Source organism: Ceratotherium simum, chromosome 35 (assembly GCF_057802395.1).
Source record: "Ceratotherium simum simum isolate JZ-2026a chromosome 35, ASM5780239v1, whole genome shotgun sequence".
Lineage (NCBI taxonomy): Eukaryota > Metazoa > Chordata > Mammalia > Perissodactyla > Rhinocerotidae > Ceratotherium > Ceratotherium simum.
The window spans coordinates 2774456-2789698 of NC_141934.1; the positions used below are offsets into that span (position 1 = coordinate 2774456).

A 15243-nucleotide genomic window follows, 5' to 3' on the forward strand; every position below is an offset into this window, starting at 1 on the left:
TGTACCTCTCCTGATGCCCCTGGACCAGCACCTATTGCTGGGTTCTCTGAAGCCTGGACCCTGACTGCTGGTCTGTGTTGCCCTCATGCCCACCCCAGGCATGCCCTCTTCTGTGAAGGTGCTGGCTCAGGCCAGGCCCTCAGGCCCCTGCATGGCCCAGCCGGGCCTCTGCTGCCCCCCTGCGGCCTTGCAGAGAAAGCTGCCCATCGCCGCCTGGCTGTCCCACTGCTCTGTGCAGTGGCTGAAGATGGACTTCATCGCCAGGTTCTCTGTCAGGCTCGCGATCATTCCCCAGTCACCAGTTTATGCTGAGGTGGCCTGACTCACCTGGGACTCACTCCCAGGTGAGATGTCTGCCCTGCACATGGCCTGACCCCACTCCAGGCCTCAGTACCTGCCCAGAAACAGAGTAGAAATGCATAGTATCCCCTCCAGACAAGCGGGGCGCCCAGGGTTCCAGCCCCGTGGGGCCAAGAAGCCTTGATTTACAATCTAGAGCCTGTGACTGCCTTTGGGAGACACACACCCTTGTACCTGCTCTTGTCACACTTGTCACACACAGGCACGTGTGTCACAATCCAGCAAGTTCTGGATTGCCTGATGGGGCCAGCGGGATGACTCACCGCAGCCTTAAGAACGCTTTCTCAGACTCACACTCACACAGAAGCTCACAGGCCTTTGTGCTCCCGCAGGTGGCACCCGGGGCCCCAGTTGGGTGCAGGGAGAAAAGAAGTCCCTTGATCACTGCAGGTCACCCCCATGGATAGTAGAGGGTGAGTGTTTACCCTGCCTGTGTGCGCTGGTTTGCCTGAAGTACGTGATGGACACACAGACCCCTGTGCTCAAACGTCTACACCAGAGACTCCGTGTGTGTCCGCGTACCTCCTGGGTGCTCATCCCTCTCTCTCCCCAACAGTATGGCCTATACTCTGCCTTCATGGATGCTTCGTGTATTTCTTCCTGGGAACCTCCCGGGGTGTGACTCTGGGCCCCACGGCCATCATGTCCCTCCTGGTCTCCTTCTGCACCTTCCATGAGCCCGCCTGTGCTGTGCTGCTGGCCTTCCTGTGGGGCTGCATGCAGTTAGCCATGGGCTCCTGCGCTTGGGTAAGACTCTCGGGCCTTCCTGCTGTGGTGGGGGCTGCGGTTCTGCTCTTCCTGGGGACCCGAGGCACCTGCCTGCTGGGGATGCCCCTGCCCTCAGCATTTCCTTCTTTGCCTTCCAAGGGCTGTGTGTGTGTGCGTGTGTGTGTGTGTGTGTGTGTGTGTGTGTGTGTTGGGGGGGTGTGCCCTCAGCCCTACTCCATTCTGCTTAGAGGCCAGGATACTTGGAGAAGTCCCTTTCCTGCTCTCCAAACCAGTCCAAATAGGGTATGTCACCCACTAGTCCTTAGCCCCAATCCCACCCACACCCCCTCTCCCAGCCCATGTCCACCTGTGTCCTCTGGGATGGGGCAGAGCTGTGACCACCTCAGTATTTCCTCTTTATTTCCTCCTGGCCAGCCAGGGTTCCTGCTGGACTTCATCTCCTGCCCCGTCAGCCATTAAAGGTTTCACCTCTGCTGCTGCCGTCACCATGGGCTTCGGGCAGATGAAGGTAGGCTCGCTAGTGGGCACCAGGGCACCTGCAGGGTAGCCGGACCAAGGCAGGGTCCTGATATGTGTGGCCAGTCGATGTCTTGCTATTCCAGAGCTCAAAGCACGTGGTGCTCACATGGGTCCATGAATAAAATGACCCGTCGGGGCAGATGTTGGTTTTGGTCAGATTCTACAATAGGTTATTTGGGGACCAGTAATGACAGCCCCCACTCTTGCTGGAGTGTTCCCCCCAGTGAGCTTGGTTCCCTCACAGAGAGATTCTGTTCCGCTGTCTCTACTGCACGCTCAGCCGGCAGCCTTCACAGGTCCCGAGCATCCTGCCAGATTTCCACAAGCAAATCATTCCCCCACGCTCATGTAGCTAGAGGATTTCATTTTTACGTTTTTTTTTTCCAATTTCTTTTGACTATTTTCAAATGCAGGATTTTATATTTCTATTTAAACCTCTATAAGAAAGTGCTACATGAGTGATCATCGGTTATCTGAGGACGTCACTTCTTCTCCTTTCACTGGGTTGAAGTTCCTGGGGGGCAGGAGCTATTTTGCTCCAACAGTGGCCGCCCAGCGTGTGCTTGGTATAAAGTGGGTCAGCGCTCGGGTGGGTGTGCAGGATGGACCCAAGCTGCGTTGTACAAATGAAGCTGTGGGGCCCCTGCCTCGTGACCTGGTGTCCCCACCCGGGCCTCTCCAAGGCTTGGTTCCCGCGGCAAGGCTCTGCTCCAGGCTGGCCCGTGATAGTCTCCCCTGGCAGAGGGCAGTGAACAGATCAAGGGCAGGAGGAGATGTGTGTGTGAGAATCAGGTGGCTGACACTTCTTCCCTCTTACTCTGTGCTGAGACTGGATCCAACACTGTCCCCATGCTTAATTCTACCACACCCCTGGGAGGTAGGTTTCTCATCATCTCCGTCTAGAGAGGAGGAAAGCCCTCAGAAAGGTGTGGGTGAGTGCGATTTATTTATTATGTACACACATCGGTGTAAACTTGGCAACTGCTGTTTCATGGGAAGGTCTGTCCTTTATTCTGGAAACATCCTTCCTTTTTAGTGTCAAGAGGTTACTTGATGTCATAGTGTGGGTAGAGGGTAGCTTCTTTATGTATTCATACTTGGTGATCCTAGGCCCCCCCAAAGTCATTAAACCCTTGACTGGGTCACAACAGCCATCTGAGAGCCCCTAGGCTAGGGCGGGGTGGGGTCCTCCTGACCTACCCAGGACAGAAGTGGAGGAGGCGGAGGTTGGAGGTGTCACCTGGCTAAGTAGCTGGGACTTCTGTGGCACCAGCACCTCAGGCATCTTGGCCCAGGTGAGTGGTGTGTGCCCAAGGTAGTGTATTGTGGTCGGTGATGATCACGTGAACTGAAGGGGGACAAAGATTGGTGTCAAGAACAGGTACACACATCGGCGCCAGCCTGGTGGGGTAGCAGTTAAGTTCCCGTGCTCCACTTTGGCGGCCTGGCATTTGCTGGTTCGGATCCTGGGCATGGACCTACGCACCGCTCATCAAGCCATGCTGAGGCAGTGTCGCACATAGAGCAACTAGAAGGATGTACAGCTGTGACATACAACTATCTACTGGGGCTTTGGGGAGAAAAAAGAAAAAAAGGAGGAAGATTGGCAACAGATATTAGCTCAGGGCCACTCTTCCTCAAAAACAGAAAAAAAAAGAACAGGTACACACCTTTTTGACAAATCCAAATGTCTTTGTATTTGTGTTTGATCACTCGTGAAAGGTAAAGCCTGATGAATTTCAATAGATACGAGTCCTGAAATATCCCTGCAAAAGTACTGAATTATTCGTGATCCATTGTTACTTTGCCTGCTGGTTGCGCTGATCTGCATTTCTGTCTATTATCTAATGTACAATTTAGGATTAGATTCAGGGTCAACAAAGAGCCTTTTACAAACACTGTTGGATTCTTTCCAGTTTTATCCTTAAGGCATCCGTCACTTCTGGAATCCACTCCAGCCACGAGGAGGAGAGCACTTCAGTGCCTATCATGTGGAATCTCTAGAAGTTTTTAGTTTTAAAACTGGGAATTTAGAAGATTCAATTCTTCATGATTGCAAAGTATTTATTTCTTAATATTTTAGTTTTTGCCAAACTGATGCTTTTGTATAATTTTATTTATTTATTTATTTTCCCCCCAAAGCCCCAGTAGATAGTTGTATGTCATAGCTGCACATCCTTCTAGTTGCTGCATGTGGGACGCGGCCATGAGGCCGGAGAAGCGGTGCGTTGGTGCGCGCCTGGGATCTGAACCCCGGCCGCCAGCAGCGGAGTGCGTGCACTTAACCGCTAAGCCACGGGACCGGCCCCAAACTGATGCTTTTGAAAGAGACATTGTTCATTGGGCTGTTTGGCTTCTCAGGTCATCTTTGGGGTGGAGCAGTAATAAATGTGGGTCCATTTGCACATTCAGGGTGGCGATCCATGTGACCCAAATCTTACATTTCTTTCCCATTTGATGACTTCCCTGTGTTCCCCTCCCCCTGAGTGATGATGATTCTTTCCTGACACTTGTGAATGTTTTTCTTTTTAAACCTTAGGTGCCGTTTTTTAAAAAAAAAATTAAAACATGGAAATCCTCATGAATATTTCAGGATGTCCTGGTACCTAGAACGTTAACTAATAGAATTCCTCTGGGTTTTCGTTGCCATAGTTCAGATCCTTTAAAGTGAGTGAACGAGATTCTGTGCTCCCTTCTGGGGGTTACTTTCTATGTTGATGATGTACAGTGCAGTCTGTTAATCATTGTCACAGCTTTAGTGAGATATGGTTCACATACAAGTCACACTTGAAGGTGTGCAATTCAGTGTTTTTTAGTATATTCACAGAACTGTGCGATTTCACCACAGTTGATTCTGGAAGCTTTCCATTATCCCTCCAAATCCCTCCAAAAGAGACACCTTCCTCATTAGGAGACAGTCCCATTTCCCCAACCCCCACTAGGCAAACACAAATTCACTCTCTATTTCTATGGATTGGCCCATTTTGAACATTCCATATCAATGGAATCATACAATGTGTGACCTTCTGTGTCTGGCTTCTTTCACTCAGCATAATGGTTTCCGGGTCCATCCATGTTGTGGGATGGGTCAGCCTTTCATTGATTTTGATGCTGAATAATATCCATTGTGTGGCTGTAGCACAGGGTATTTCTCCATTTCTCAGTTGATGGACATTTGGGTTGTTTCCACTTTTTGGCTATTGTGAATATTGCTGCTGTGAACATTCCTGTACAAGTTTTTGCATGGACATCTGCTTTCATTTCTTCTGGGTGTGTATACCTGGGAGTGGGATTGCTGGGTCACATGGTAACTCTCTGTTTCACTATTTGAATACCCAGAAGAATTTTTTCCAAAGTGACTGCACCATTTCCATTCCTGCCAGCAGTGTGTGAGGGGTCCAGTTTCCCCACGTTCTCACCAACACTTACCATCTGTCTTTCTGATATAGCCGTCCTATGGGTGTGAAATGATATCTCGCTGGGGTTTTGATTGGTGTTTCTCTGATGGCTAATGATGTTGACATCTTTTCATGTGCTCAATGGCCGCTTGTATACCTTCTTTGGAGAAATGTCTGTTTAGCTCATTGGCCCATTTTTAAATTGGGTTATTTGTCTTTTTATAACTCAACTGTTGTAGTCTTTTATGTATTCTAGGTATGTTTCTTATCAGGTGTATGAGTTGCAAATTTTTCTGTGTAGTGGATTCTCTGTTCACATTCTTAATGGTAGTCCTTTGGATCCCAAAACTTTTGCATTTTGGTGATGTCTAATTTATGCATAAGTCTTACTAGTTGGAAATGATTTAGACAGTAAATCATATCCTCATCAATATTTTGTTTATGCACATTAAAGGTTTAATGTGAAAGGGTTAGGGGAAGATTTGAATTAGTTCCTTTGAAGAGTCGCTATAGATCCGACAGAACTCATCAGGAAAGATATCATTTCCCTGTTTAAATATTTCTTTATTATCCTTTTAATGTTCATAGGATCAGTAATTATAGCCCCTCTCTCATTTCTGATATTAGTAATTTGTGTTTCTCTCTTTTTTTATGAGTTAGTCTGGCTATATGTTTATCCATTTTTTAATCTTTTTTAAGAACTAGTTTTGTTTTTATTGATTTCTTTATTGATTTCCCATTTTCAGTGTCATTAATTTCTGTTGTAATTTTTATTATTTCCTTTCTTCTGCTTGCTTTAGGCTTTCTTCTTCTAGCTTAGATTATTGTTTCAGATCTTTCTTTTTTCTCATATGTGCATTCAATGCTATAAATTCCCCCGAGTACTGCTTTCACTGCATTCCACACATTTTGATAGGTTATATATTCATTTTCATTTAGTGGAAAATATTTGCAATTTGTCTTGAGACTTCTCTTTTTGATCCATGTGTTGTTTAATCTGCAAATATTTTGGTATTTTCCAGCTATTCTTCTCTTTTTGTTTCCTACTTTATAGTCTTTTTTGGTCTGAGAACATACTTTATATGATTTCTATTGTTTTAAATTTGTTGAGGAATGGGATTTTTTTTGTTTTTGAGGAAGATTGGCCCTGCGTTAATATCCGTCGCCAATCCCCCTCTTTTTTTTCCTTTTTCTCCCCAAAGCCCCAGTACATAGTTGTGTATCTTAGTTGTAGAGTTGTAGCTCTTCTATATGGGATGTTGCCTCAGCATGGCTTGATGAGTGGGTGAGTTGGTCTGCGCCCAGGATCCGAACCGGTGTACTCCGGGCCACCGAAGTGGAATGCGCGAATGTAACCACTATGCCACTGGGCCGGCCCGGAGTGGCATTTTTTTTTACCTGGAATGTGGTCTGTCTGATGAATGTTTCATGTGAGCTTTTGACGACTGTGTATTCTTTGTTGGGTGCAGTGTTTTATAAATGTTAATCAGATCCACTTGATGGTGACACTGTTCAGTTCGTCCTTACTGGTTTTCTCCTGCTGCATCTATCAGTTCTTGAGAGAGCAATGTGTAGTGCTGTAGTGGTGGATTTGTCTATTTCTCTTTGCAGTTTTATCGATTTTTCCTCACATATTTTGATGTTCTGTTGTTAATGCACGTATGTTAAGGACTGTTAGGTTTTCGTGGAGAAGTGACCCCTTTAACATGACGGAACGCCTATCTTTTTTTTTTTTTTTTGTGAGGAAGATCAGCCCTGAGCTAACACCCATGCCAATCCTCCTCTTTTTGCTGAGGAAAACTGGCCCTGAGCTAACATCCGTGCTCATCTTCCTCCACTTTATATGGGACGCCACCACAGCATGGACTGACAAGCAGTGCCTCAGTGCGCGCCTGGGATCCGAACCCCGGGCCGCCAGCAGCGGAGCGCGGGCACTTAGGCGCTACGCCACGGGGCCGGCCCTGGAATGCCTCTCTTTATCCCTGAGAATTTTCCTTGTTCTGAAGTCGGCTTTGTCTGAAATTAATTCAGCTGCTCTAGCTTTCTTTGGATATGTGTTCCTGGCTGATCCTGTTCTCTCCTTTGCTTCTGACCTCTCTGTGTGTTTATAATGAAGGTGGGTTTCTTGTGGACAGCATGTGGTTCCTTCTTATTTCTTTAATGTCGTCTGATGAAATCCGTCTCTTAATGGCTGTATTTAGACCATTTCTATTTAAAGTGATTATTGATATAGTTGGATTAATATCCACCATATTTGTAACTGTTCCTGTTCGTTGCTTTTGTCTTTCTTCTTTTGTCTTGCCCTTTTAAAATTATTTTTTGCCTTCTCTGGTTTTAATTGAGCATTTTATATGATTCCTTTTATTCTTTTCTTTTAGCATATCAACTATACTTCTTTTAAAGTTTTTAAATGATTTCCCTAGAGCTTAAAATATAAATTTACAACTAACCCTCAGTTCCCTTTGAAATGACACTATGTTTCTTCATAGTTAGTGCAGGTCCCTTATAATACAGCATTCCCAATTCCTCCCTCCCATCCCTTATAAAACGGCTCTCCTACATTTCACTTATCCATGAACTGTTATCACCAAAGGTATTTTTACAATGATTATTTTGAACAAAATGTATCTGTTAGATCAATTAAGCATAAGAAAAATAAAAACTGAACACTGTTTTGTTTGACCTTTGTTTTTTCCTTCTCTAAGTTCTATACGTCCATCAGCTTAGTTTCTCCTGTTGGTGGGAAAACCCAGCCCTGATCACATTTCAGGAGGGGGTGAGACACATCTTCTTAGACGGTGTGGCTAGGGTTTCTGCATTTTATCATCTTTCTGGAAGCGTGTTCTGATGGTGGAACAGCTGATGCTGCCAAGAGCATTTCTGGGAAGTCCCGGGGCTGGAGGGGCTGCCAGCTGCCCTGAAGGGGTCCCACGGAGGGATGTGCTCTCTGCTGGACAGGGGTCGCCTGCGCCCTCGGCCCCAGCCTGCCCCCTCCACCCCTGCCTAGAAGCCCCCAAGGTGAGGAGACAGGCCTGAACCCCCTGCCTGGGGCACCTTATGTCTTCAGGTCGGAGTCCCAGTCGGCGTCCGAGCTCCCGCCTCTGGAACCCCTGCAGGACACCCAGCGGCCGCCGCCGCCGCCTCCTCCTCCTGCTCTTCATGCTCCCCAGACCTCTCACAGGGACTCCTCATGGTTACGCCCATTTCGCAGTCGCGGGCACTGAGGCTGGGACTGAGCCAGGGAGCACTTACAGCGCAGCCGGGGATGTGGGCGGACCCGCCGGCTGCATGGACCAATCGAATGTGGTGTGCAGCAAACAGGCGCCCCCGGCAGCCAGTAGAGACGCGCTCTCTGGCGGCAGTCACCCGGTAACCCCGTGTGGTGCTGCGGTAACCACCGCTGGCCCACGCTGCCCTGAGCCTGCTCCTGGTCAGGGCGCAGAAGGGCGCGCGCCACGGGCCAGGCGCGGGGCTGGACGCCTTGCGGGCGCTGGTTCCCCCTGCCGTCCCGGGTGGGTACAGCATCGCCCCCTTCGGTGGACTGGGGACCTTGCCTGACTCCAGAGCTGGGCCTTAGTCACTGCCCTCCGGGGCTGTGGCAGCTCTGCCTGGCATCGCACAGGAGGGCCTGGGGAACCTTGCAGAGCCAGCCACCCTCCTCTCTGGAGCCACAGTCCCGCTCCCACTGTGTGGGCCCCAGTTCTCTCTCAGGCTCCAGCGTCGCATATGCGGCTTCCTCCTCCAGGAACATTCCTCCCCAGCTGTGCTTCTTGAACTTCAGAATCTGCGGGTGTCAGCTCAGAGGTCCCTTCTTCCTGAAGCTTTCCTTGGCCCCTCCTCTGGGCTCCTGCCGCCCCCATGACCCCCTCTCAAAGTACCTATAACACCTGTCATCCTCTCAGCCCCCAAGGAAGTGGGGCCAGAGGGCAGGGGAGAGGGGCTGCTCCTCTCTGAGCCCCAGGGCCAGGCAGAGGGAGTCTGGAGAGGAAGGGAGGCCCAGGGCAGCTGGGGGTGGGCACTGAGCCCAGGGCGGGGGTGGGGCTGGGTCCTGCCCCCAGTGGGAGTGTCCCTTTACCAGCTGCTGGCCTGGCCTGGCCTGGGCGCCTGCTTTTCCTCCTGTGCAGCTGGGGCTGCAGCTGCTCTGCTGACCCTGCTCCCCGGCAGCCAGCAGGAGCTGAGGGCATGGGCTCCCCAGGGGCCGTGACAGGCTGGGGGCTTCTGGATTACAAACTGAGAAGTAGGTGATGACCAGGAACTGGGGGGTGGGCGCCCCACAGAGGCTGCTGCAGCTCGGGGTCATGGTCTCCGTGGGGGGGTAAGAGAGTGGCTCCTGGGCAGGTTGGCTGGAGGGACCGTGACTGGTCATGCTGGGTTGAGGGTGGGGGGTGACTCCTCAGGGGCTGGACTGGTGGTAGTGGAGGGGGCAGGCTGGGACAGGGTGGGGGCAGAAGGAAGGATCTCCGTCTGTCTAGAGGCAGCAGGTACAAGAGCAAGCCGCGAGCTTGTGTCCTCCTGTGTGTCCACCTGCCTCCTTTCCTGGGCCTTGTCCCCAGCCCTGTGTTGGGCTCTGGGCACAGAGCAAGATGGGTGTCACTCTGCCCAGGAGGCCCTGGGAGGGGCAGGAGGTAGTCCCTGACACCTGTGAGAGCTGGAGCCCTGGGACCCCTGAGAAAGACCACAGTGGTGGCTGGGTCAGGGGAGCCTTTAAGAGGGAGCTGGGTCTGGCCCGGGCAGGGGAGGGGGATGGCTGGGGAAGGAGGTGGTGGTGGGCATCTGGGTCTGAGAGCATTGGCTCTCCGATACATGGCGGGAACACCTGCAGGGTGTTTGGGGTGGAAATGAGGCTGGAGAAGAGGCGGGGGCCCTGAATGCTGTGCTGGGAGCCTACAGGGTGTAGGGGCTGAGGGGGTGGGGCCCAGCTCTGCCACTGCTCACCATGTGCAGGGGACACACCACACTGCCCATCGCCTCCTCCCAGGTGGGCCCTTCTGGCCACAAAAGGCTACCAGGAGCAGGACCTGGACCCCCAGATTTCCGTCATCACCAAACTCAAAGGGGTTTCTGTGACCCAGATCAAGGCACTGCGGAACCGGCTGTGGGACGTGGCCCACTTCATGAAGCCACCACTGGTGGGTGCCTTGGTGCTGCTGCCAGGCGCTGACACCTCTGACCCCACCCTGCAGTGAGTGTGTGCAAGAGGGGCACGTGATGCCAGAGGGGGTGCTGGCGCTGTCACAGGGCCAGGCTCGGGAAGGGCCTGACAGAGGAGTGGCCCTGGACAGGGCTCAGGGATGTGTAAGAGGTTTCCAGGTGGACAAGGGGACAGGAAGCCAGGCCAGAGGTACTGCATTCACAAAGGCTGCACCCAGAAGATGGGCGGTCTGGGAACTCAAGGCTTGAGCTTGAGGGAGGGGTGGAGGGGCAGGGGGCCAGGGCCTGGAGCTCCTGAGTGCTCTCCTCCCTGACCTGGGCCCTGTGGTCTGGCTCCTCTGTCCTTCTCATGCTGCATTTCTGGCCCCTTCTCCCCCCACCCAGATCCTCTACAGCCCCTGTTGCCACCTCTGTTCTGTTGATGCCCTAATTGTAGCCCCGGTGACCACCTGCCCCGAGCACAGCTGCCTCCTGTTGCGCACCCACCACGTCCAAGGAGAAACCCTCTCCCTCTCCCAGTGCAGCCTCTTTCCATCCACTGAAGGCCATGCCATCTACCAGGGCCAAAGCTGGACCTGGCTCCACACCTCCCTGCCCCTCCTCCTGTCCATTCCGTCTCCCGACGGGTTTCCCTGCTGCCCCCGCTGTGCCTGTGGTCTGCTTGTGGGCCCCCAGGTGCGCTCCACGCAGCAGCCAGGCTGAGCCCTCACAGGTGACACCATCAGAGCCGGCCAGCCCTTGCTTCCACCCTGGGAAGGCTCCCTCTCCATGATGGTGGCCACCAAGTCCCCGAGCCCTTCCTGCCACCCTGGTGCTGCGTTCTTCTGGACAGTGGCGTCCACCCTCCGCCTGGCAGAACCATGTCTGTGCGAGTGACTGACGCTTGAGGCTGCTTCCTCTCCGGGGTCTGGGACTCCCAGAAAGCTCGCCACCGTCCCCTCCTGGCTGATGCCCTGAACTCTGTGACCATGTGCAGGCACTATTGTCCCTGTTTCACAGCAGAGCAATCAGGGAAGGGGCTGGCCTGTGGTCCTTTGGCCAGTGTGTGGGGTCCCACTTCCCAATAGGCCCTCTGACGAGGGTCCCGCCCTTTGTCTGCCACGCCCAGCACCCCCACCCTGGCATGAACTTACCCAGAGTCCCTCCATCTTCCCTATTCTGTCATCTGAATTGGACCAGAGGAGCAGGGCGTCGAGGAGTCACTTCTGCCCCCACCGGGGACAGAACTCTCAGGAGGGAAGGAGTCTTGCTCTGCCTTGGGATACAGCACTGCACCCTGATCTGACGGGGCTGCTCGCCCTCCCCACTCTGATCACTTCCTTTTATTTGCACCCTCCAGCATTCCCATGGGCCCCAAACTCAGGGAACCCTTGGGGCTAAGAGGGGGAAGGGCATGTCCTTAGGGACAGCAGGGCTGGGTCACGAAGGGGAGACACCTCCTGGGCCTGGACAACTCTGCTCTCTCACCACCTCAGCACCCTCCATCCCATTGTGAACCGCTGGGCTGACGAGGACTGTCCTGAGGGGAGACGGGGACGCACAGCCACGGTAACTGTGGGCCTGTCTTCCAGCGCCTCCACTGGGAGGGGGTTCAGGGGGCCGTGCTGGGACCCTGGGTGGCTCCCTCATGCAGGCCCGGTGGTCCCTCTGTGTGTCTTCTTTCTGCCAACAGCCCCCTGCCCACTCCCTCCCCAGGCCCTGTGGAGACTTGAGGGCCTGGAGTTTGTCTTGTGTTTTCAAGGCATAAAAACGGGCCAGTGTGTGGAGTTCAATGGGACCCACAGGACCTGTGAGATCCAGGGCTGGTGTCCCATGGAGAGTGACACTGTGCCCGTGTAAGTGTCCCCGACACCCAGGTCAGGTCCCAGGACCAGCAGAGCCTGCCCCTGACCTCCCCCACCTGCAGGAAGCCCCTGCTGCTCCAGGCTGAGAACTCCACGCTGTTCATCAAAACACTGTCACGTTCTTGTTGACTTCTTGTCAGCAAGTTCAACTTCTCCAGGTCAGCATGGTGGGTCCTGGCCGCCCCAGATCCTCCTTGTCCCCTGCCTTACCCTCCTCCCCCAGTTCCAATGCCTTGGAGACCTGAGACGCCACATATTTCAGGCACTGCTGCTGTGACCCAGGCTTCAGCCCCGCTGCCCTGTGTTCAGATCAGGGACCTCGTGGCCGTGGCTGGAGGGGTCTGTGAGGACCTGGTATTGCTGGTGTGTCCCTAGGGGGCAGGGTTCTGGGAGGGCTCGGGGAGAGGGTCCCTGCCTGTGTGCTGGTGGAGCAGTGATGCGCTGTGTGCAGGGCGGGGCCGTGGGCATCCATGTCCGTTGGGATTGTGACCTGGACGCCGGGGGCTCCAACTGCGGCCTCATGACTCCTTCCAGCTGCGGGAGAGGAGCTGTGACTTCAGGTGCGGCCCCACTGCCCGCCTGCTGCTCCTCAGCCAGGTGCCCCTCCACCTGTCCTCCTGTGGTGGCTGGGACAGACCCCAGCCTGACCCATCCCTCTGGACGCTCTGCTGTGTGTGCAAGGGGTCCCCAGGGCAGGAGGGGGGGCTCTCAGCTCCAGGTTCCCCAGCACAGCATCCGTCCAGCCTCCCTCCTGAGCCCTTTGGCCTCCACCCTGGGTGTCCCCACACCCCTGCTGCAGCTGGGACCCCTCACCTGCAGCCCCTTTTCCACTCCCCCCGCCTCCAGGATCACCCTCCACAGAACAGGGGGCTTTCTTTACTTTTCCCTTAAGGTTTTATCTAAAAAATTACGAAAATCTATAGAAAATCTCAAAGATTAGTGCTGTGAAAACCCATATAGCCTTCATCTGGGTTCACCAGGGTTGTATTTTTCTTTTTTTGTTTTTCTACCATTTTGCCCCATTTGCCTTCTCTCTCCCTCTCTAGAGTGAGCCGGATATATGTAGATAGATTTCACAGGAAACCGTTGGAAAGTAAGTGGCAGATATCCGGACACTCACCTTCTCGACATTGTCCTGGGAATGAGGACCTTCCCCAGGTGACCACTGGCCTCTTGTCACGCTCAAGAAGTTTAACACTGATGGATAAATCTAATATTTAAATTTCCCCAGCTGTGCCAATAATATGCCTAAATCTTTTTATTTTCCAATCCAGAATGCACCCAAGGATCTTGTGTGCATGTATTGTCCTGTCTCTGTGTCTCCTAAGCAGACCCCCCCCATCTTCTTGTCACCTCATGTCACCTCGTCACCCTCATGCATGTGTACACAGCCACCAGGCCTTTAGGTGATGCCCCCTGACACTGCTCGCTGGGCCTGGCCTGGCTTCACTGACCTCCCCAGCCCTTTGCAATCATATGGGGCTGGACCCCACCCACACCCTGCTCCCCTCACCCTGTGCTCCTGCTCCCCCTACGTCTCTGCCTAGAACTCCTTCCTGACTCCTGGGAAACCAGCCTGCGAGTCTCCCGGCAGGAAGCCTTCCCTGGTTCCTAGGGGAGAGTGAGTGCCCCTCTCTGGACCCTGGGCCTACCCCCCACCTCCCCCACCCTCACTGCCAGTATCTGTTTAGGGACCCTTCTGTCCCCATCCCCTCAGCAGGCAGGGAGCTTCTGAGAGGCAGGTCCCAGCTTGCTTGTCCCCTGTGTCCTCAGCAATGACACAGGGCTGAGACCCAGGACTTGGGGTGGGGGTGATGGAGTCAATGGATGAGTAAGACGAGGCCCGTGAAGGGCAGCCCAGACCAGGAGTGGCCAGAGCAGGCCACTAGACTCTCTGCTGCCCCAGGGCAGCCGCTCACTGGTGGGAGGCCTCAGGATTGGAGGCCCAGAGCCTGCTCAAGCTCTACGGGATCCTTCGACATCCTCATCACTGGGCAGGTAGGGGAGAGGCTGGGGCGGGTGGGGGCAGGCAGGGGTGAGGGGTGGAGGGGGTGACAGCCACAGCCAGAGAGGCTCCGCCCAGGTCTCCCGCAGGTAGGGAAGCTCAGGTTCATCCCCACAACCCTCACTCTGGGTACTGGAGCAGCTTGGCTGGGTGTGGTGAGTCTGGCCAACGTGGCTCCCTCTGGCTGCCGGCAAGCACGTGCCCCCCGAGTGCACACCCGAGCCCCTGTGCTGACATGAGTCTCGGGGTGAGGGCTCGGAGGCAGCAGGATGGCTGGGTGGGGGCCAGGACGTGGGTCTGTCCTGCCTCTCCCAGATCACCTTCTTCTATGACCTGCTGCTGTTGTACGTGGATGGGGAAGCCCATTTCTCCTGGAGGTCCAAGTCTGAGGAGGGGAGCTGTGGACCTGCCTGGACTCTGGGCCACACTTTGGAGGATGGTGGCTGGACCTCCTCCTGTGCAGGCTTCCCCACCCCCACATCTGGCTGCCCAGGTGCCTTAGAGGGGGCCCAGCACCTGCTCCACTGCTGCTGCTGGGAGCTGGACACTGTCACCAGGGTGGCCCTGGCACCCATTCTCTGGCCCATTCCTGAGGCCTGTAGCCTGTCTCTACTGGTTGGGGGTTCAGGACTGGGAAGGGTGGGGTCCCAACCTTGGGGACTCATTCATGAAGCCCAGCAGGAACAGGACATGGGGTGGGGGGAGAATTCCACCCTTCAGCTCCCAGACTGACTGTCCCTCCCCCAACTCCAGCCTCGGCAGGGTGCTGCCTGGGACCACAAGAGCCAGTTTTGTTAGAGACCTGCAGGGGAACGCAACATGGGGCGCTGGTCCAGTGGGGCTCCTGCTGGGTCTGGGTCTGGAGAACACTCTCCCAGTCTGTCTCCAGTGTTCCCAGCAGCTCCCCGCTCACCCGCTATCCCCAAACTGGCTGTGTCGGACTCTGGCCCTGCCTGGCTCCCAGCCCTCCTCCCCCTGCCAGCACTCCCTTCACAGTGGAGCCCCTCCCCTCACAGCTGCCCTGTGTAGGGGTCTGTGCAACCAGAGTCTAAGGCAAGGGAGAAGGAAGCCTGACGAGAGAAGTCGTCTCAGCTGCTCTGGGGCTGGGTTCCTAGGGCAGGTCCCCTCCCAGCTCTGGGCCTCATCCATGGAGTGAGGAGTGTGATGGGCAGACAATCCGACCCCGTAGGACCCCAGGCAAGGGCACAGGCACCTCTTGGGCCCAAACGCGCTCAGC

At 54.2% G+C, this 15243-nt stretch overlaps 1 long non-coding RNA gene and 1 pseudogene across 2 annotated transcripts; both read left to right on the forward strand.

Moving 5' to 3' along the window:
- LOC101387609 (cationic amino acid transporter 4-like) overlaps positions 1-15243 on the forward strand; it is a 351414-nt pseudogene that overhangs the window by 100266 nt on the left and 235905 nt on the right.
- LOC147912406 (uncharacterized) lies at positions 330-13393 on the forward strand. Of its 2 annotated transcripts, XR_015549906.1 has the most exons (6): positions 330-1107; positions 1508-1597; positions 11633-11705; positions 11899-12159; positions 12264-12561; positions 13048-13393. It is a non-coding gene; the product is annotated as an uncharacterized LOC147912406 (long non-coding RNA). The 2 variants fall into 2 exon arrangements; XR_015549905.1 differs by lacking the exon at positions 13048-13393 and having other exon boundaries at positions 12264-13028.